At 44.1% G+C, this 23,687-nt stretch overlaps 1 long non-coding RNA gene across 1 annotated transcript; it reads right to left on the reverse strand.

The window, feature by feature from the left end:
* Positions 1 to 15,793: 15,793 nt before the first annotated feature.
* Positions 15,794 to 18,233, reverse strand: LOC109746342 (uncharacterized). The gene is made up of 3 exons (XR_002228779.3): positions 17,433 to 18,233; positions 16,157 to 16,973; positions 15,794 to 16,076 (listed from the first exon to the last, which is right to left on the reverse strand). It is a non-coding gene; the product is annotated as an uncharacterized lncRNA (long non-coding RNA).
* Positions 18,234 to 23,687: the final 5,454 nt, after the last annotated feature.

Here is a 23,687-nt window from a genome sequence, read left to right on the forward strand (position 1 = left end):
GCAGCCTAAGCTCGACCACGTATCCCGGGGAGCTCGACGAGAGTTCGACCAAAAAGCGGTTTATCATGGCCTCTCCGGCGGACGTTGGCGAGGTGGCCACCGTTCGCCCCGACCTGTCGATCCCGGAGCAACACGTCACCACAGAAGCCGGCGAAGACGTTGCCATGCCGAAGGCTTCATGTTAGCGGGCTAGAGTATTACTGTACCTCGGGAAAGCTGGCTACGACATCAAGCTCGTCCACACCGACGGCTTCACGTGGGCCATGTCACAGGTTAAGTGGTCCATCCCCAACCCCTCTGGTTCAACCGTCGTCGATCTCTTCGGCGGCCCTGCCGCTGATCTCCTCTGCCAAGCAGTCAAGGATTTGCGAGCTTTATACGCCATCGAGCCCATTTTGTCACTTCTGAAGGACACGTTCTACGGCGGCGGCTTGGGATCCTCAATTGCCAAGTCAGATCTCATCGACCACGACCATGAGGAGGGCACCCACGAAGGTTCTTCCAAGGTGAAACAGCCCATCTGTGACATCAGAGAGTGCACCATGGGTCTATGCTCTTCCAACTGGAAGGATCCCGTCCATGAAATGTGAGGCAACATTCTATCAGCAAATATTACCTTTTCTAGCTTGCCAGCCCGTACCCTTTGTTGTAGTAGCATTTGCCATGCGATGCTTTAACTGTCCCGTGTTTAATTATTTAGTTATGCAAATATGTATTGCTCAATAGGTCTATGTGATGTTTAAGTATGAATTGTCCACTTTAGTTTCACGAATGGCTATATTTGGTTGTTTATAGTGAGTAGATGCCTTGTTTATCTGTATTTGTTTGCTAGGTTGGTTGGAGTGGGCATTTTTTCAGTTATCGAGCAGATGCCTTGTTTACCTGTATTTGGTTCTTAGTTTGCTTGCAGTGAGTATTTGTTGAGTTATCAAGCAGATGCCTTATTTATCTGTATTTGGTTGATAGGTTGCTTTTTTTAGCATTTGTCCAGTTATCAAGCAGATGACTTGTTTATCTGTATTTGGTTGTTAGGTTGCTTTTTTTTAGCATTTCTCCAGTTATCAAGCAGATGCCTTGTTTATCTTTATCTGCTTGTTAGGTTGGTTGCAGTGAGCATTTGTCCAGTTTTCAAGCATATGCCCTGTTTATCTGTATTTGCTTGTTAGGTTAGTTGCAGTGAGACTCTGTCCAGCTTTCAATGGCTATATTTGGTTGTTATACTGGTCATTTATGCCTTGTTTATTTCAGTCATTCACAATGTGTGGTTCATTATCAAGTCGGAACTGTGTCGCTCGACTACATCAACACCAGTTTGAACGGCTATATTTGGTTCCAGTTATTCCTGGTGTACTTAACACATGCCCTTTATTTTCAGTTTTACACATTTATCCAGTGTGATGTTTAAGCATTACCTACGTTCTATTCATTTTCAACAATACCAGTTTGAATTGCAATATTTGATGGCTGTTAAGCCTGCTGTCGGCAACATTGCCTTCCATTTTATATCTGCTTTAATAGCATGCTGAAACCAACACATTCAAGCTATCATTTGAGATGATGTTGTTTACCTTTGCTACATTTGTTTGATGTTAAGATTGTTGTACTTACCATGCCTTTCCACTACTTATGCAGGACAACAACGGGAGTGGTCACCATTTTCCGCCGAGGTTAGCTTCATCCCTCGGCTTGTACTCCCCCGCCGTTCAATAATGTAGTGCATATAGATCCAGGCCTGGACACTAGTTAGCTTCTAATATTGACTTGTTGCTTGTAGGTACATATGCCCTTGGCAAGGATCCATGCACCTTTTTGCGTATGGGGAAATGAGATATTGATGAACAAGCATCAAGTGAGGAAACTGATAAGGATTATTAGCAAAAAGATACGAATGGTGGCAAGCAAATTATTTGTTTATGCTCTATCCAATACAACAGTGAGCTGTAGGATGGTAACTACAAACTCTGCAGCCTTCTCTTTTTACTGCCCATAATGAGTTGTTAGACAACAATGTCTGAATCTTTTTCGTTCCTAGTGGTTCCCGAAGCAGTTCACTCAAGATTACCTCGCAAAGTACATGATTGGTGGACATGCAATGAAGGTTAAAGTATTTCATCCAGACTACAATGAGCATCGAGAAGTCCTAATGAAGACAGTGAAGGATGGACGGGCAACCATCACAAGGGGTTGGCCTAGAGTCGTGCGCACCTTACGCATGGAGGAGGGCACAATATGGGCATTCCGCTTCACCTTCTCCAGCAACCAGAATGTATTTCGCCTCTCTCTTTACAGTCTTTAGTACAACTGTGGTTCATCATTCTTTACTTGGTGCTTCTGTAGTTCTTCAGTATATGTACATGTGCATTGAATTATGGATTCGTGGTTGAACCTATATTTGTAATAAACATGGTTGGATATGAAATAAGTGATTGCCTACTTTCAAATGCATAACATGTGAATTTTAAATTAGGGATTAATTGGATTAATTATGGATTAAATAGGGATTACACTGCACACGGTTTGCGAAAACGAAACGTCTGCGATATACGTGGAGATCAGAAACGTTTCTAGGATCCACTACATGTGCGATCAATCTCCACTGCACACATGACTTTCTCTTGAAAACTGTTTGTGTTAGTCCACCTTGCGCAAATATTTATCACTTAAAAAGTGTGTGTGATGGACAGCCTTTGCCACACAGTTTCTTTCTACGCACCGTGTGTGATGCATTCAATAATGCAAATGATAAAATTATTAATATCGTGTGCAATGCCAACGCTATCACAAACGATTTAACGGGAAAAATTGTGTGTGATGTACCTGTGAACGGAAACGTTTTCCTTGGAGCGACTGTGTGGGATGTACATACGAACGGAAACGTTTAGCGGGGACTGACTGTGTGGGATGTACTTGCGACCGGAAACAATTTCGCCGTATAATTGTATTTTTTAGCTGTACTACACGTATTTCCGTATTTGAGCGCTCCCCGGTCGCACAAGACCTCATTTTGCCGAACGTGTGTGCCAGGAGGGCATATCCCCGACGGTGTCTGGGTCGTGTGGGAAGGACCCCCCTATCGCCCACACTCACTTGGCGACGGTTCTAGATGTCGTCGCGGAAAGGGGTTTTAAACTGTTTGTTTAGGACCGATGCGCACCAGTGTAACCTATTGACATAGTACCAAGTGCTAGTTGTTGTTTTATGCATGTTTTTTACATAACAGGAAATCAATATCATACAGAGTCCAAATGCAACGAAACTTCGCGAAGATATTTTTTGGACAAGAAGGAACATAATGGGCCCTGGCTGCGCCTGGGGGTGCCCCGAGGGGGGCACAACCCACCAGGGTGCGCCAGGAGGGCCATGCGCGCCTTGGTGGGTTGTGCCCACCTCGGGTGCCCCCCAGACCGCCTCTTTGCTCTATAAATACCCCAATATTCCAGAAACCCTAGGGGAGTCAACGAAATATTCATCCAGCCACCGCAGAGTCCAGAACCACCAGATCCAATCTAGACACCATCTCGGATGGGGTTCACCACCTCCATTGGTGCCTCTCCGATGATGCGTGAGTAGTTCTTTGTAACCTTTGAGTCCGTAGTTAGTAGCTAGATGGCTTCATCTCTCTGTCTGAATTCTCAATACAATGGTCTCTTGGAGATCCATATGATGTAACTCTTTTGAAGTGTGTTTGTTGGGATCGATGAACTTTGAGTTTATGATCAAATCTATCTTTTTATATCCATGAAAGTATTTGAGTTTCTTTGATCTATTTTATGCATGATCTCTTATAGCCTCATATTTCTTCTCCCGTATTTGGGTTTTGTTTGGCCAACTTGATCTATTTATCTTGCAATGGGAAGAGGTGCTTTGTAGTGGGTTCGATCTTACAGTGCTTGCTCCCAGTGACAGAAAGGGAAATGACACGTATGTATCGTTGCTACGAAGGATAAAACGATGGGGTCTATCTCTACATAGATAGATCTTGTCTACATCATGTCATCGTTCTTATTGCATTACTCCATTTTTCCATGAACTTAATACACTAGATGCATGCTGGATAGCGATTGATGTGTGGAGTAATAGTAGTAGATGCAGGCAGGAGTCGGTCTACTAATCTTGGACGTGATGCCTATATAATGATCATTGCCTGGATATCGTCATGATTATTTGAAGTTCTATCAATTGCCCAACAATAATTTGTTCACACACCGTTTGGTACTTTTTCTCGAGAGAAGCCACTAGTGAAATCTACGGCCCCCGGGTCTCTTTCTCATATATTTTCCTTTGCGATCTACTTTTTCCTTGCATTTATTTTCAGATCTATTAAACCAAAAATACAAAAATACTTTGCTGCACTTTATTTTAATTGCGATCTATTTATTCAATCTATTACAACTTTCTCCCGTCCATGCACCTTTCTGGCGCCGTTACGCGAAAGGGATTGACAACCACTTTACCACGTCGGTTGCGAGTGGTTGTTATTTGTGTGCTGGGGCTGTTAACGTTGTGTTGCTTGGTTCTCCTACTGGTTCGATAACCTTGGTTTCATATCTGAGGGAAATACCTACCGCCGATGTGCTGCATAATCCCTTTCTCTTTGGGGAAATACCGACGTAGCTTCAAGCAACATCATTGACTACGATGGGATTTTCACACTCGTAGCAATGCTTAAGTCTGTCCGAATCATGTTAGCAATAGTCGCATTTCATGAAATCTGGCAAATGGATGTCAAAACTGCATTCCTTAATGGATTTCTTAAAGAAGAGTTGTATATGATGCAACCAAAAGGTTTTGTCGATCCTAAAGGTGCTAACGAAGTGTGCGAACTCCAGCGATCCATCTATGGACTGGTGCAAGCATCTCGGAGTTGGAATATACGCTTTGATAAGGTGATCAAAGCATATGGTTTTATACAGACTTATGGTGAAGCCTGTATTTACAAGAAAGTGAGTGGGAGATCTGTAGCATTTCTGATATTATATGTGGATGACATATTGTTGATTGGAAATGATGTAGAATTTCTGGATAGCATAAAAGGATATATGAATAAGAATTTTTCAACGAAAGACCTCGGTGAAGCTGCTTACATATTAGGGCATCAAGATCTATAGAGATAGATCAAGACGCTTGATAAAACATTCAATGAGTACATACCTTGACAAGATTTTGAAGGAGTTCAAAATGGATCAGTCAAAGAAGGATTTCTTGCCTGTATTGTAAGGTGTGAAGTTGAGTAAAGACTCAAAACCCGACCACGGCAGAAGATAAAGAGAGAATGAAAGTCATTCCCTATGCCTCAGCCATGGGTTCTATAAAGTATGCCATGATGTGTACCAAACCTGTTGTGTACCTTGCCATGAGTTTGGCAAGGGGGTACAATAGTGATGCAGGACTAGATCACTGGACAGCGGTCAAAATTATCATTAGTTACCTTAAAGAGGACTAAGGAAATGTTTCTCGGTTATGGAGGTGATAAAGAGTTTGTCGTAAAGATTTATGTTGATGCAAGCTTTGACACTGATCTGGATGACTCTAAGTCTCAGTCTAGATACATATAGAACGCGGGAGCAATTAGCTAGAGTAGCTCCCTACAGAGCATTGTAGACATAAAAATTTGCAAAATACATACGGATCTGAATGTGGCAGACCCGCTGACTAAACTTCTCTCACAAGCAAAACATGATCACACCTTAGTACTCTTTGGGTGTTAATCACATAGCGATGTGAACTAGATTATTGACTCTAGTAAACTCTTTGGGTGTTGGTCAGATGGCGATGTGAACTATGGGTGTTAATCACATAAAGAGGTGAACTATTGGTGTTAAATCACATGGCGATGTGAACTAGATTATTGACTCTAGTGCAAGTGGGAGACTGAAGGAAATGTGCCCTCAAGGCAATAATAAAGTTGTTATTTTATATATCCTTATATCATGATAAATGTTTATTATTCATGCTAGAATTGTATTAACCGGAAACTTGATACATGTGTGGTTACATAGACAAAACACCGTGTCCCTCGTAAGCCTCTACTAGACTAGCTCATTAATCAAAGATGGTTAAGTTTCCTAACCATAGACATGTGTTGTCATTTGATGAACGGGATCACATCATTAGGAGAATGATGTGATAGACAAGACCCATCCGTTAGCTTAGCATATTGATCGTTCAGTTTTATTGATATTGCTTTCTTCATGTCAAATACATATTCCTTCGACTATGAGATTATGCAACTCCTGGATACTGAAGGAATACCTTGTGTGCTATCAAATGTCACAACGTAACGGGGTGATTATAAATATGCTCTATAGGTATCTCTGAAGGTGTTTGTTGGGTTGGCATAGATCGAGATTAGGATTTGTCACTCCGAGTATCGGAGAGGTATGTCTGGGCCTTCTCAATAATGCACATCATAAGAAGCCTCACAAGCAAAGTGACTAATGAGTTAGTTACAAGATGATGTATTAAGGAACGAGTAAAGAGACTTGCCGGTAAATAGATTGAACTAGGTATATGGATACCGACGATCGAATATCGGGTAAGTAACATACCGATGGACAAAGGGAATAACATATGTTGTCATAACGGTTCAACCAATAAAGATCTTTCTAGAATATGTAGGAGCCAATATGAGCATCCAAGTTCCGCTATTGGTTATTGACCAGAGAGGTGTCTCAGTCATGTCTACATAGTTCTCAAACCCGTAGGGTCCGCACACTTAACGTTCGATGGCGATTTAGTATTATATGAGTTATGTGATTTGGTGACTGAATGTTGTTCGGAGTCCCGGATGAGATCACGGACATGACGAGGAGTCTCGAACTGGTTGAGAGGTAAAGATTTATATATAGGACGATGGTATTCGGACACCGGAAGTGTTCCGGAGGGTATCGGGTACTTATTGGGTCACCGGAAGGTGTTTCGGGTACCCCCGGCAATCCTATGGGCCATATGGGCCTTGTGAAGGAACACACCAACCCAGAAGGGGCTGGGGCGCCCTATAAGGTCATAGGAGGAGGAGAAGGAAAGGGGGGAAGGGAAAGGAAAGTGTGGATTAGGATTCCCACTTCCTTCTCTCACCCCCTCTTTCCTTCCCCTTCATGCATACATGGAAAGGGGGGCGCAGGGCAAGGCAGGGCCCCTAGGGGGCGCCGGCCAACCCTAGGGCGCCCCTGGCTGCCTCTCCCCCTCCCACCTATATATATGTGGGGAGGGAGCGCCTAGAACACACAACATCAATTGTTAGCCGTGTGCGGCACACCCCTCCGCAATTTACACCCCCGGTCATGTTCTCGCAGTGCTTAGGCGAAGCCCTACGCGGATCACTTCGCCATCACTGTCACCATGCCATCATGTTGAGGCAACTCATCTACTTCCTGGACACCTTGGTGGATTAAGAAGGCGAGGGGCGTCATCGCGCTGAACGTGTGTAGAACTCGGAGGTGCCGTACGTTCGGTGCTTGATCGGTCGGAGCTAGAAGAAGTTCGACCACATCAACCGCGTTGTCAAACGCTTCCCCTTTCAGTCTACGAGGGTACGTAGACACGCTCTCCCCCTCTCGTTGCAATACATCTCCTAGATAGATAGTGCGTGAGCATAGGAATTTTTTTTAAATTGCATGCTACGTTCCCCAACAAACGAGTCAGGGTAGATTGTACTTGGAGTCCATCGAACCTTACACTGGTACAACAACGTACTATACAAACGGTTTTTTAACCCCTTTCCGCGACGGCGTTTGGAACTGTCGCCAAGTGAGTGTGGGCGATAGGGGGGTCCTTCCCACATGACCTAGAAACCGTCGGGGATAGGCCCTCCTGGCTCACTGGCTGGGGCAAAATGAGCTCGTGTGCGATCTGGCGGGGCATCGAAACCCAATTGTTTCCGTTCGTATGTACATCCCACACGGTGAATCCCAGAAAATCATTTCCGTTCATATGTATATCACACACAGTTCTTTGTGTGGAAACGTTTGTGCAAGGTGGCCTAACGCAAACAGTTCGCTGCCGGAAGTCATGTGTGATTGTTAGTTGATCGAACACGCCTACTTTCGAGAAACCGTGCGGGTTGTTTAAGTTCATTGCCCATGGTGCTGTCTGAGTAACCGTCTACAATAGAAAACCCCAATAAGCAGGGTAATTAGCCTATTATTGATAATCCATGTACTAATCAAATTGATATTTCTTATAAAACACACCAGATATTTCACATCCGTATAACAGCAACCAGGATTTTATAATCGAATTACATCAGATAGCTTTGGCACTCAGTTATGCCATTACACAACAGCACCAAGTTTCACATGAAACGTCAAAAACCTTTGGAAAGTAGCATCATACATGGTAAATAGAAAGATGAATCTCATCTGGGAAACTGTAGAAGCAGAAGGCAAATATTGAGCCTTCAGTGATGTTGGATGTCCTTGCAACTTTAGGCCAGTGGCTATGGATAATTGCCCGCCCAACCTTTGTCTTCTTCAGCAAGGCTTCAATACTGTACCATGGGTGTTGAATGAATACATTCCTCGCCTCTTGACCATGCAGGTGGTTTGAGAGGTAATCATCGGTGAAGTGCTTTGAAAAGTACTGAAAACAAAGATATGCATAAGTCGCTGTTATAAATTTTGAAATGGTGCAAGGGGTAAAAACAAGGTAAAAGAGTTAGTACCATCCTATAGCTGACTGATGTCTTCTTCACTGTGCGAACAAAGATCTTGCTGTTATTCGTCGCAAGTTTCTTCATCCTAACAATCTTTCTGAATTCTTGACTTGACTGATATTCATGGACATCTCATTTCCCCATATGCAAAATGGGTCGAACAGTGGGTCTAAGCCTCTGACAGCAGGACCTACATGTGCAAGACCAAATTGTAAGAAACCTAAATATTAGAATGATTCCTGCAACTTCACAATAATGTGCTATTAGCCAAAGGACTATGCTTGAACAAACCTCGATGGTAAACCGCAGTGTCTCCCATTGTTTCCCTGCAACACACATAAGGAAGATCTTGATCAGGTTAACTGAGAGTTGCCATACTATCAGTAGAATATGTATTGAGTAAAGCCAAATTCGATTGGTGTCACATGCATAACAATACAAAATTGTACCAACAGCAAATGAAAATCAAATTGCAGAACTGAACCAAACAGTTAAATGGACAGCAGACCAAATGAACCAAAATAGTTAACTGAGCACGACATTGCAGAATAGAAACATGTACTAGAAGATAAGACAGTTAACAAAACAAAGAATGCTTGAGAACAGTACTACGAAATGTAGCAATTGTTGGACCAAAGTGTTAACTGAACATTACATTTCAGAGGACCAAACTATTAACTGAACATAAGATTGCATATTAACATTACAGAGGACAAATCAGAAGAAGGCATTGGTGGTGGCCTCAAGAAAATAGCACGAACTGTATTTTAAAGTAGACAACCGCGTGGCAGTGTCGATGGTGGCCTCGAAGACCAGGTGCTCCTCCAAGATCTGGCGGTCGGCACGCATGACAGCCATAGCGACCTCGTGCGCGCGTCCGGCCGCATGCTACTGAGCTCCATGTTATCCTGCGTGCAAAATGGTTGTGGGTGGCGCTTAATTGGAGGAGGGGGGCAGTGATTTCGGCGGAAGGTGTAGCGCTGTCGTTCGGGGCATGTGGGACGGGAAAGGAGGAGGATGGTGTGGGTGGGGTGTGGATTACCTGACCATATCGGCAAGGCCGCGTAGCAAGAAGGGTCGGCAGCGAGGAGGCTGCGCAGCAAGAAGAAGGGTCGCCCGTGAGGAGGCGGCGCTGCAAGAAGAAGGGTCGCCGGCGAGGAGGCGGCGCTGCAAGAAGAAGGGTAGCCGGCGAGGAGGCGGCCCTGCAAGAAGAAGGGTCGCCGGCAAGGAGGCTGAGCTGCCAGTAAGAAGTTGTGAAGGTTTGAACTTGGAAAGCAAGGAGGAACAGTGGAAATGTGGCTTTTGGTGGGAGGAAGGGGGCGGGGAGATAGATATTTCCGCAGTGGCAAAAAAAATTCGCTCGATGCCGCGAGAAACTAGCGCGCAAGTGTGGTTCAAGCAGGGGAGTTGTCACAGCCCTAGATTAGCCTTGTTTGTCTTTGCATCTCTTCATGTCATCATCATAGTTATGTTTATGAAATTTGAATTGAGGTTAGTTGAAACCCTCCTAAATCATTTCAGAAATAATCAACATTAAAATCTCTTCAAAGAAGTCCAAGAAAATGTTCCTCTTAGTCTCTGAAAATATTGGCAAGAGGTAAAATTCAAACCAATATTTTTGGTATCTCAGAAACATTTATTTTGGTCCTCTGAATTAATTCAATAACTATTTGCATTGGATATTTTTTTATATAATTAATATATGTCCAATAATTCTGGAACATTTTATGTGGTTTTGTATATTCTAGTTCTAGCCACATAATTATTTTCCGGATTTTATAAAATGGTTTGGTGTTAAAACTAAACCCAAAACAAATTGCAGAAAAGAAAATAGAAAACAGAGAAGAGAGAGATTTACCTGGGCTTACCTGGCTGGCCCAGTGGACAGCCAACCCACGAGGCCCAGGCGCCAGTCACCCCTAACCTCCTGCCAGTAGGTAGGAGGGCGTGTGGCCGCGGCGCGCGCGCACGCGCTCGCCAGCTCCTGCTTCCCACTGCTGCTGGAGACGGCCCCGAGCCCCACGACACCCCCCCTGACCGCCCCTCTCTCTCCGGACCCCCTCCTCCTCCTCTGCTCTCTCTCTCCCGTGATCGACCACGAGCACCTGAGAGCGCCGACGAGCACCACCCCGGCCATCGTCCACCCCTCGCCACGCCGATGCTTCCAGAAGAACCGTCGAGCCTTCCTCTCCGTCTCCACCAACCCAAGTGACGCCGGAAGCCCGGTAGCACCGCCCTTGCCACCGTCTTCTTCCTCCGGACGCCGGAGATCGGCTTCGTTGTTCCGCCCGCACCGGACCTCCCACGAGCCGCTGACCTCTTCAACGTGATCGCTGTGAGCTTCCGCGCGGAAACCCTCTCTTCCCCCTCGCGTTCGCGAGCTCCAAGACGCATCTCCGCCATGGCCGAGAGCTCGGCTCCGCATGTCGCCGTCGTCGTTCTAGCCACCGCCGCTCGCGTCCGAACCTATAAATGCACTCAGCACGCTCCCAGGAAGCTAACCCACCCACCGGCATGTCCTGCAGTGCACCGCAACGCCGACCCCGAGCTTGACCGAACTCCGGCCACCGCGCTTCTCGCCATCGGCGTTGTTTCCGTGCACCCCAGCCACCGCCGCTTGCTGCCTTCGAAGCACGCAAGCGTGCGCTTCACGTAGAGCCTAACGGCCGCTCGTTTGATCGTCGGAGGAGCGTTTCCGACGCCTCCGCCGTCGGCTATGGTCGCCGGCGGTTAACCGCCGACGTAACCGGCCATTAGGGCCTAAGCACCCTACTAACTACCCCCTGGAGTCAATGACAGCTAGGCCCCGCCGCCTAACTAACCGGCTAACCAAAATAGATTAAGGTTAATCTAACTGCGGTGGACCCCACGTGTCAGTTTGACTTGGTCAAATCAGTGTTGACCGGTCCCACGTGTCATCCACCCAAACTAGCCCTGAGACACTGACATGTGGGTCCCACTGGTCAGGTTTGACCAGGGGCAGCCCAGTAGACCTGCTGACGCTAGGCTTACGTCATGCTGACCTCATAATCATTTTCTGGCGATTTTATATTTCAGAAATGAATTATAAAATCCAGAAAATTGCCTAAACTTCTAAAAATCATAGTAATTCAACCGTAGCTCCAAATCAAATAATTTATATATGAAAAATGATCAGAAAAATCCAATATTTCCATCTGTAATGTTTTCCTGCATGTCAGAACACTTTAACCTTGCTTTTTAAGTGAAACAAGCTAATGCATTAATATGACTTCATATCATGGGCTTTCATTTGAATCATTGATTCAAATGGACTCAAACCAACCTGTTTTAGAATGCATTAGACAAAACACACCCATATTGCCAGGTCATAGCATGCATCATATTGTTGCATATTGCCTTGTGATGATTGTGTTCCGATGTGTCTTTCGTGGTAGGTTCTGCCTCCGAGGATACCCACGAATATCCGACCGAAGGGCAGTATCCTACTACCACTCCATCTGGCAAGCAAAACCCCCTTGTTCATTCCGATACAATCCCACTCTCTCGCTCCTGCTCTCTTTTACTACAATAGGACAACAATGATTCAACTGTTACATCCTGCGGTAGTTGAACCCCTTTTCCTCTGCATGACCTGTCATTGCCATAGTAAATAGATGAAACCCACTAGCATGAGTAGGAGTTGTTTGAGCCCTGATGTGCCTACTCATTCATGCTTGTTTGTCATGCCTGCTACTGCTTAGAGTTGAGTCAGGTCTAATTCATCGGGGATGAATTGGAATGGTGATGAACATGTCCTACTGTGTGTGAGCTAAGTGTGTGAACACGATTTGGTAAAGGTAGCGGTGAGAGGCCATGTAGGAGTACATGGTGGGTTGTCTCATTGAAACCGTCCTCGGGAACTGAGTTCTGTGTTTGTGATCCATGAACAACTACTACCACACGTTGGGCCCTGAAATATGAACCCCCTCGACTTATTAACCGCCCTGTCCTCTGTCCAGGAGTTGCAACTAGTTTCTGGTGTTTGTAGGATATGTGTTGGAGGCCGTGCGTAGCGCTGACCCTAGGGGTGGGCTATGATGCGGTAGATTGATAACCCACAAGTATAGGAGATCAATTGTAGCCTCTTTTGATAAGTAAGAGTGTCGAACCCAACGAGGAGTTAAAGGTAGAACAAATATTCCCTCAAGTTCTATCGACTACCGATACAACTCTACGCACGCTTAGCGTTCGCTTTACCGGAAACAAGTATGAAACTAGAAGTACTTTGTAGGTGTTTTTGGATAGGTTTGCAAGAATATAAAGAGCACGTAAATAAAAGGTAGGGGCTGTTAAAGTAAAGACACAACTAAAGTAAATATAGCGAGTGTGGAAAAGTGATGGTAGGAGTTGCGAAATTGTCCCTAAGCAATTGACTAGTTTACTAGACCGATAGCAAGTATTATGTGGGAGAGGCCACTGCTAGCATGTCATCCCTGACTTGGAATTCTATGCACTTATGATTGGAACTATTAGCAAGCGTCCGCAACTACTAACGTTCATTAAGGTAAAACCCAACCATAGCATTAAGATATATTGGTCCCCCTTCAATCCCGTATGCATCAATTTCTATGCTAGGCTGAAGCTTCTGTCACCCTTGCCCTCCAATACATAGTCCTATCAACATACAACTAACCCTATGGTGTGATACACGCGTGCGTTCATATGATGGGCACGAAAGGATAGCAACATAACAACAAGCAAATTAAATCAATCATAGGAATTCATTAACCACCGATAGGACAGCGAAAATCTACTCAGACATCATAGGATGGCAACACATCATTGAATAATAATATGAAGCATAAAGCACCATGTTCAAGTAGAGGGTACAGCGGGTTGCGGGAGAGTGGACCGCTGTAGATAGAGGGGGGAAGGTGATGGAGATGTTGGTGAAGATGGCGGAGGTGTTGGTGTAGATCGCGGTGATGATGATGGCCCCCGGCAGCGTCCTGGCGCCACCGAAAGCTTGGGGGAGAGAGCCCCCCTCCTTCTTCTTCTTCCTTGACCTTCTCCCTAGATAGGAGAAGGGTTTCCCCTCTAGTCCATGGTCTCCATGGAGTGGGAGGGGCGAGAGTCCCTCCGAGATTGGATCTGTCTCTCTGTCTCTCTCTGTTTCTGCGTTCTCGTCTGGTTCCCTTTCACCGTTTCGTATATATATGGAGATCCGTAACTCCGATTGGACTGAAACCTTCGCCGTGATGTTTTCCCAAAAATTAGCTTTGTTGCGGCTGAAGAAGGGCATCAACCGCCTTACGGGTGGCCCACGAGGGTCAGGGGTGCGCCTAGGGGGGCAGGCGCACCCCCTGCCTCGTGGCCACCTCGGGCACCGTCTTGCGTTGATTCTTCTTCCAGAATTTTTCAAATATTCCAAAAATATTATCCGTCCGTTTTTATCCCGTTTGGATTCCGTTTGATATGGGGTTTCTGCGAAACATAAAACATGCAACAGACAGGAACTTGCACTGGGCACGGGATCAATATGTTAGTGTCAAAAATAATATAAAAAGTTGCCAAAAGTATATGAAAGTTGTAGAATATTGGCATGGAACAATCAAAAATTATAGATACGATGGAGGCGTATCAGCATCCCCAAGCTTAATTGCTGCTCGTCCTCGAGTAGGTAAATGATAAAAAAGATAATTTTTGATGTGGAATGCTAGCTAGCATAATCTTGATCTTATGTCTAATCATGGCATGAATATTAGGACACGAGTGATTCAAAGCAATAGTCTATCATTTGACATAAAAACAATAATACTTCGAGCATACTAATAAAGCAATCATGTCTTTTCAAAACAACATGGCCAAAGAAAGTTATCCCTACAAAATCATATAGTCTGGCTATGCTCCATCTTCACCACACAAAATATTCACATCATGCACAACCCCGATGACAAGCCAAGCAATTGTTTCATACTTTTGACGTTCCCAAACCTTTTCAACTTTCACGCAATACATGAGCGTGAGCCATGGACATAGCACTATAGGTGGAATAGAATATGATGGTGGAGGTTGTGTGGAGAAGACAAAAAGGAGAAAGTCTCACATCGACGCGGCTAATCAACGGGCTATGGAGATGCCCATCAATTGATGTCAATGTGAGGAGTAGGGATTGCCATGCAACGGATGCACTAAGAGCTATAAGTGTATGAAAGCTCAAACTGGAAACTAAGTGGGTGTGCATCCAACTTGCTTGCTCATGAAGACCTCGGGCATTTGAGGAAGCCCATCATCGGAATATACAAGCCAAGTTCTATAATGAAAATTCCCATTAGTATATGAAAGTGATAACTCAAGAAACTCTCTATATGAAGAACATGGTCCTACTTTGAAGCACAAGTGTGGTAAAAGGATAGTAACATTGCCCCTTCTCTCTTTTTCTCTCATTTTTTCTTTTTTTTTGGGCCTTCTCTTTTTTTGGCCTTTCTCTTTTTTTATATATTTTTTTTATTTTTTCGTCCGAAGTCTCATCCCGACTTGTGGGGGAATCATAGTCTCCATCATCCTTTCCTCAATGGGGCAATGCTCTAATAATGATGATCGTCACACTTTTATTTACTTACTAGTAAGATGTCCGTGCGCTGCACGGAACAACAAGATGCATGTTGAGATTGAACTGTGCAGGAGTAGGTCTCGTGTCTAACCATATTGATATCTTTATCTTCCGTGAGATGTGCAATCCTCCTCCCCAACAAAATTACATTTTTTTGGTTGTGTGCAAAATTTGATGAAGAAAAAAATAGTTGTGATGCTTTGTACAAAATTAAACAAAATGAATGCTCCAAGAAGCTTTAAAAATAGTCAATTTTCGTTTGTCCAGACCACCATTTATGTTATTCCTTCACGAAATCCTACGCACAGCTATCACACTCCAGCATATTTGACGCCAAAATAAGTAAGATTTTTGAATTTTATTACTATTTTTCTAACTGTACTATTCAACGATGTGTATGTAATCTTAGGAAGTCCATGTCACATCTTTCTTCTTCTACTTCTAATTAGAAATGCACACGTCCAACTCAAAAATAAATAAATAAGAAATGCACACCAAAATTGGTTGTGCATCTAAACATACTTTTCTTGGCACACATGACATTTTTCATGTATCGACACAAATTCAGACTCAAGCTGTAGTATGAATATAATCTGTAGCCTAAACATAATCTTTGTTTGGCTCCATGGGGCTCCTGACTATTCACCTCTTCACAGACTAATTCATAAAGGTGGAAGGAACACCACAACTACTTCTCCACATATAATTACAAGATTATAACGCGTATATTATCTCTCTGCTGTTATCGATGTCGAGATCGTGTTACCAAAAAACATCCCTGAGATAAGGTCTCGGCACTCTAGAGATATGAACATAGCCTAAAATCCAGTACTGAACACCCAATACTTTCTGCATTTGAGCTCACTATTTAGTTTTTTGGCTAGAACATACAACTTTTGAATTGATAAACTTAGCAACTGGCAACATACCTGAATTTCGTTTTTTTGGATCTTCTGGATCCTCGAGAGGGTAAGCACCAACCAACATCACAGAAAGGGTTATCCCACATCCACGCATAGGCCATTCAAAGACATAATATTAGTGCTTGAGCAAAATACATACATTATCTAAATGATTACTCCTCAAGACCATTCACCACTCATGGCAACGGAAGGTGAATGGAAGATCCAAAAATCAAGTAAGGCTTTTATGGCCGAGCAAACATAATTAAGTATGCAGCAGATGGCAGAGTATGCAGCAGACCGTTTAAATCACAAATAGGCTGGATCATAGCTTGCGTCATATTCTTTCTTTAGCACAACTTTAGGACCAATATATGCCAGAGTTCCAACAATTGATTTTGGTTCAGAGTGATGAACCAATGGCAGTAGAATAGAAAACAACATGATTTCAAATCATTTAAAAATTTAGTATCCATGAATTTATGTGTTGTGTTGTGTGCAATATACAAAAAGTTCGAGGAAGCCCAAGCATCGAGGAAAACAATATAAAATCCAAGATTCATGTCTCGTGCATACATTCTACTACGAACAATCACAATCTCCATTGAGCAGCCGCCGCCGCCAGATCCAGCAGCCCACGTGGGGAACTACGCTCAATCTAGCGGCCAACGCCGCGCTCACCTGCGCCGCGCACAAGCCCGAAAAGTGCCCCGCCGCCGCCATCCCGGGAGCCAGCCAAGCTTCGTCGATCGGCCCCTCCGGTGACGGCAAGACGGGGCAGGGAAACTAGCGGCGCTAGGTTTCACAGGCCGGGTGCTTTCCCTCTAGAATTGTTTATTGTTCCCTATATTAGAAATGAATGGAGGGGCATTAGTGGACCAGAAATTCTGATGTGCCATATATTGACTGGAAAATTAGACCATGAAAACGTTTTCCCACAGCCTTACACCTACAACACTTGCAAATATCCTAATCAAGCATATACGACCATTTCACAGCAGATATAAGTTTTAATGCCCTTAACAGTAGTCTGTGTATTAACATGAACCCCGTCTATCATCACAACAATGATTTTTTTCTTTTGATGATGAGGAGGAAAATCAATTGAATCCCCCTTCTCCATTCTTCTACAATTGAAAATTAATTGAACCCCCCTTTGCAGATCAACAAACAATTTGTTCCTAAACGTTTCACAAATCACATGTTTAGGAGACCACAATTTAAATCATGAACGGATCTGATACACAATTGTACTCCAAAAGTTGACAATTTTTTGATCTGGTAGGAGAAACACATGACTTACGGGGGGTGAGCGTGGTTGGGGGTGGCCATAGTGGCTCGAGGTAGTTGACACCAGCGCGGCCGGGAACAGGCAGATAGCCCTGGAAAAACTCCTCCACATCTGCAATGCCCTGGAAAAATTCAGTAGCAGCAAACACACCGGTGCAGCCCAAGCTTGTCCTGTTCCAGATCGAGCACTCTCACCACTAACTCCTCTTCCCAGCACACCCCTTCTTCAACCACTAGACACTGCAGCACCACAGTATCTCATCCTACGGCAGCCTCTGGTCCCGCAGCTACTTCTCCAGCTGCCTCGCCAGGCGAGGAGGGGCAGCTGCCTCACCTCATGGGCCTCGGGCCCATGTCAGCGGGGGGGCTGCGGGGTAGGCTGGCAGGCTGGTGCATCCCACCATGCATGCAACCCTAGGTCACGTGCTGGAGGAGAGCCGATGCAGTCGAGGAGGGGGACAGATGTGGCGGCGTGTGCTGTCGGGACATAGGACACAGGCGGCGGCGATGGACTTGGCAGCAAGGCTGGGCTCTTGGTGGACTGGATCCAGAGCAAGGGAAGACCGAGAGGCAGCAGAGGAGACTGGTGACGCGAGATCCAGACGGCGGAGCTCTGTCTACGGGCAGCCATGGCTACGGGAGCTCCGAGCTCTGTCTACCGGCGGCTATGGTTGCCGGAGCTCTGAGCTCGGGTGGGGATGGATCCTCGCCCAATTCAAATCCGGCTGTCACTGGGAAAGAGAGGGGAGGGTCGGTGGCGAGGAATTTGGGAGCAGTCTAGAAGACTCCTTATCCTTTTCGAGAGGAGGAGAATGGACTCCAGCCTGTTTTTTTACCTGAGAAACATCCAGACTGTATGGGTTGTCCCTGCTCTAAAATTTTATCCAAGCAGAGGGTGTTTTTTGCAAAAGTGCAAGTGGCACATGGCTTGTCTCGATCTCAGCCATACATTGCCGATCGGACGGCATAGATGACGTGAAGGCAGACACGCCATCATCACCAATTCACATTTTTATAGGAGTAGAGACAACACAATATTACAACTCGATACTAGAACAAAGATATGACTCTATATGAATGCCTCCGGCGGTGTACCGGGATGTGCAATGATCTAGCGTAGCAATGGCATCAAAAAACGGTCAAGCCGTGAAAACATCATGCTAGCTATCTTATGATCATGCAAAGCAATATGACAATAAATGCTCAAGTCATGTATATGATGATGATGGAAGTTGCATGGCAATATATCTCGGAATGGCTATGGAAATGCCATGATAGGTAGGTATGGTGGCTATTTTGAGGAAGATATAATGAGGTTTATGTGTGACAGAGCATATCGTATCACGGGGTTTGGATGCACCGGCGAAGTTTGCACCAACTCTCGAGGTGAGAAAGGGCAATGCATGGTACTGAAGAGGCTAGCAATGATGGAAGGGTGAGAGTGCGTATAATCCATGGACTCAACATTAATCATAAAGAACTCATATACTTATTGCAAAAATCTATTAGTCATCGAAAAAAAGTACTACGCGCATGCTCCTAGGGGGATAGATTGGTAGGAAAAGACCATCGCTCGTCCCCGACCGCCACTCATAAGGAAAACAATCAATAAATACCTCATGCTCCAACATCGTTACATAACGGTTCACCATACGTGCATGTTACGGGAATCACAAACCTCAACACAAGTATTTCTACAATCCACAACTACCCACTAGCATGACTCTAATATTACCATCTTTATATCGCAAAACTATTGCAAGGAATCAAACACATCATATTCAGTGATCTACAAGTTTTATGTAGGATTTTATGACTAACCATGTGAATGACCAATTCCTGTCATCTCTCTAAATAGATATAAGTGAAGAAAGAGAGTTCAATTCTTTCTACAAAAGATATGCCCATGCTCTAAAAAATATAAGTGAAGCAAAAGAGCATTCTACAAATGGCAGTTGTCTATGTGAAGAGAAACAGGCAATCCAAACTTCAAATGATATAAGTGAAGCACATGAAGCATTCTATAAAGCCATACCCAAAAGATATAAGTGAAGTGCATACATCATTCTATAAATCAACCAAGGACTATCTCATACCAGCATTGTGCATAAAATAAAAATGAAAACTAAATGCAAAAGACGCTCCAAGATTGCACATATCGCATGAACGAAACGAATCCGAAAACATACTGATACTTGTTGAAGAAAGAGGGGTTGCCTTCCGGAGCATCCCCAACCTTAGACGCTTGAGTCTCCTTGAATATTGCCTTGGGGTGCCTCGGGCATCCCCAAGCTTGAGCTCTTGCCTCTCTTCCTTCTTCTCCCATCGAGACCTCCTCGATCATCGAACACTTCATCCACACAAAACTTCAACAGAAAACTCGGTAAGATCCGTTAGTATAATAAAGCAAATCACTACTCTAAGTACTGTTGCAAACCAATTCATATTTTGTTTTTGCATTATATATTCTGTAATATAACTTTTTCATGGCTTAATCCACTGATATAAATCAATAGTTTCATCAAAACAAGCAAACTATGCATCAAAAACAGAATCTGTCTAAAACAGAACAGTCTGTAATAATCTGAACATTCACCATACTTATGATACATCAAAAACAGAATCTGTCTAAGACATTGCAAAAAGAATAAGAACCATTTGACATTCCAGTAAAAAATTAAAAATCGTGCACTACAGCCAAAGTTTCTTTCCTGCACCGTACAAACCAACAAGCTTTGTAAACATCCTAAAGGCAAACCTTGGCACGTTATTTTTATTTCTAAACTTTATAAAATCACACAACAGAAATAAATGACTCTCTAAAACTTCCGGGTTGTCTCCCTGGCAACGCTTTCTTTAAAGCCATTAAGCTAGGCATTTAGTGCTCATGTAATGAATCCACCCGGATCCCAAGGTATATCAAAGCCAATTTTCATTAGCAATGATTTGGCATTTAGTAGTGAGAACGAAGTAACATATATCTTGAAAAAACGAAGTCTAACTCTCTTCCTATGCATCGGCATGTCATAAAAGAACAATTCATGCACACAAAGTAAAGGCCAATGCATAGTATAAACAGTTTCTTGCAATTTTATCGTGTTGGAAACATAGAGAGGTGGAGATATGGTTCCTCTCTCATAATAATTGCAAGTAGGAGCAGCAAGCACATGCATATTATATTCATCAAAATCATCATGTGCAACGGTAAAAGGCAACCCATCAATATAATCCTTAATAAAGGTAAACTTCTCCGATATAGTGTAGTTGGGAGAATTCAAAAAGATAATAGGACTATCATGCGTGGGTGCAATAGCAACAATTTCATTCATAACATAAGGAACTATAGCAAGTTCATCTCCATAAGCATAATTCATGTTGGCATCTTGGCCACAAGCATAGCAAGCATCATCAAAAAGGGACATTTCAAGAGAATCAACGGAATCATAGCAATCATCCTTCGGTAAGCATGAAGGGGAATTAAACAATGTATGAGTTGAAGAGTTACTCTCATTAGGAGGTGGGCACGGGTAGCTAATCGCTCTTCCTCCTTTTGTTCTTCGCTCTCCTCCTCATCTTTTCATCCAATGAGCTCACAGTTTCATCAATTTCTTCTTCCATAGACTCCTGCAAAACATTAGTCTCTTCTTGGACAACGGAGTAGTCCTCAATATATGGTTCAACATAGGCATTAGAAGCATAATTATCATAGCAATATTTAAGTATGGCAAAATTTTCAGATTTGTAAAGAGTAGCACCATACTTTTAAATCAAAGAAGCAATTTCATAAGCACCCTTAAAAGCAACTAATTCTTCGATTTGTTGAACATCATAGTAACTATAAACACCCTTAGCATACGAAGATACGATTCCATTATCAATAAACTCACATCGATAGGGAAGGTGTTTCTTAGGGTTTTCAGAACAACAAGTAAAATCATATATTTAACATAAATTCCAAGCATAGCATTGCAAACGATGAATTTGAACCAATAGAATTTTCCCTTTTTCATATATCCGGTGTCGCGCATAACAATCATGCTCGTCTATAGATTTTCCCTCAACTAAGCTAGTTGGGGTTTCAGCACGAGCACAAAGGGATCGAAGATGATCCAAGTAAAAAGCTTCAGGAGTATGATAGATTTTGAGTGGTTCATCAACTATTGGTTCAGTAGGTACAACTAATTTTTTTGGTATTTTGCGTTTCCTACCCATAGCTAAAGATAGATAACAACTAAGAACAGCAAATAAAAATTACTTAGTGATAAAGCAAACAAGCACACACGAGAATATTCACCCCACGCTATTGCTCCCCGGCAACGGCGCTAGAAAAAGGTCTTCATAACCCACAAGTATAGGGGATCAATTGTAGCCTCTTTCGATAAGTAAGAGTGTCGAACCCAACGAGGAGCTAAAGGTAGAACAAATACTCCCTCAAGTTCTATCGACCACCGATACAACTCTACGCACGCTTAGCGTTCACCTTACCGGAAACAAGTATGAAACTAGAAGTACTTTGTAGGTGTTTTTGGATAGGTTTGCAAGAATATAAAGAGCACGAAAATAAAAAGTAGGGGCTGTTAAAGTAAAGATACAACTAAAGTAAATATAGCGAGTGTGGAAAAGTGATGGTAGGAGTTGCAAAATTGTCCCTAAGAAATTGACTAGTTTACTAGACCGATAGCAAGTATTATGTGGGAGAGGCCACTGCTAGCATGTCATCCCTGACTTGGAATTCTATGCACTTATGATTGGAACTATTAGCAAGCGTCCGCAACTACTAACGTTCATTAAGGTAAAACCCAACCATAGCAATAAGATATATTGGTCTCCCTTCAATCCCGTATGCATCAATTTCTATGCTAGGCTGAAGCTTCTGTCACCCTTGCCCTCCAATACAAAGTCCTATCAACATACAACTAACCCTATGGTGTGATCCACGCGCGCGCTCATATGATGGGCACCAAAGGACAGCAACATAACCACAAGAAGATTAAATCAATCATAGCAGTTCATCAACCACCGATAGGACAACGAAAATCTACTCAGACATCATAGGATGGCAACACATCATTGGATAATAATATGAAGCATAAAGCACCATGTTCAAGTAGAGGGTACAGCGGGTTGTGGGAGAGTGGACCACTGTAGATAGAGGGGGGAAGGTGATGGAGATGTTGGTGAAGATGGCGGAGGTGTTGGTGTAGATCGCGGTGATGATGATGGCCCCCGGCGGCGTTCCGGCGCCACCGGAAGCGAGGGGGAGAGAGCCCCCCTCCTTCTTCTTCTTACTTGACCTTCTTCCTAGATGGGAGAAGGGTTTCCCCTCTCGTCCATGGTCTCCATGGCGTGGGAGGGGCGAGAGCCCCTCCGAGATTGGATCTGTCTCTCTGTCTCTCTCTGTTTTTGCGTTCTCATCTTGTGCCCTTTCGCCGTTTCGTATATATATGGAGATCCGTAACTCCGATTGGACAGAAACCTTCGCCGTGATTTTTTCCCAAAAATTAGCTTTCTTGCAGCCGAAGAAGGGCATCAACCGCCTTACGGGTGGCCCACGGGGGTCAGGGGCGCGCCCAGGGGGGCAGGCACGCCCCCTGCCTCGTGGCCACCTCGGGCACCGTCTCGCGTTGATTCTTCTTCTGGAATTTTCCAAATATTCCAAAAATATTCTCCGTCCATTTTTATCCCGTTTGGATTCCGTTTGATATGGGGTTTCTGCGAAACATAAAACATGCAACAGACAGGAACTGGCACTGGGCACCGGATCAATATGTTAGTCCCAAAAATAATATAAAAAGTTGCCAGAATTATATGAAAGGTGTAGAATATTGGCATGGAACAATCAAAAAATATAGATACGATGGAGACGTATCATAGATGCACCGTGGCACAGTGTACCGGGCGCCCGTTTGGTGTCTCGAGAACCCTGCACACATCGTTTGGGGCTGTGAGCGAAACCCCGGCCGGATCTCCTTACGGATGGAACCCGAATAGGCAATAAACCTTGACTAGAGACTTGTGTCGTTAGTTAGGTCGTGGTCTACACCCACGTCGGCTTTCGCTTGAAGTCTGCCAAGCACATGTCGTGTGCAGACGCTAAGTGGTGGAAACATGTAGGAAGAAGTACACCCCTGCAGGGTTATAAATGATCTATTCGAATAGCCGCGTCCACGGTAAAGGACTTCTGGGTTGCCTATAACAGTTCATAGACAAGTGAAAGTGGATACTCTAAAACTCGCAAGATAAGCGTGAGTGCTATGGATGGCGTTCT

The sequence above is a fragment of the Aegilops tauschii genome, chromosome 2, assembly GCF_002575655.3.
Source record: "Aegilops tauschii subsp. strangulata cultivar AL8/78 chromosome 2, Aet v6.0, whole genome shotgun sequence".
In the NCBI taxonomy this organism is placed as follows: Eukaryota; Viridiplantae; Streptophyta; class Magnoliopsida; order Poales; family Poaceae; genus Aegilops; species Aegilops tauschii.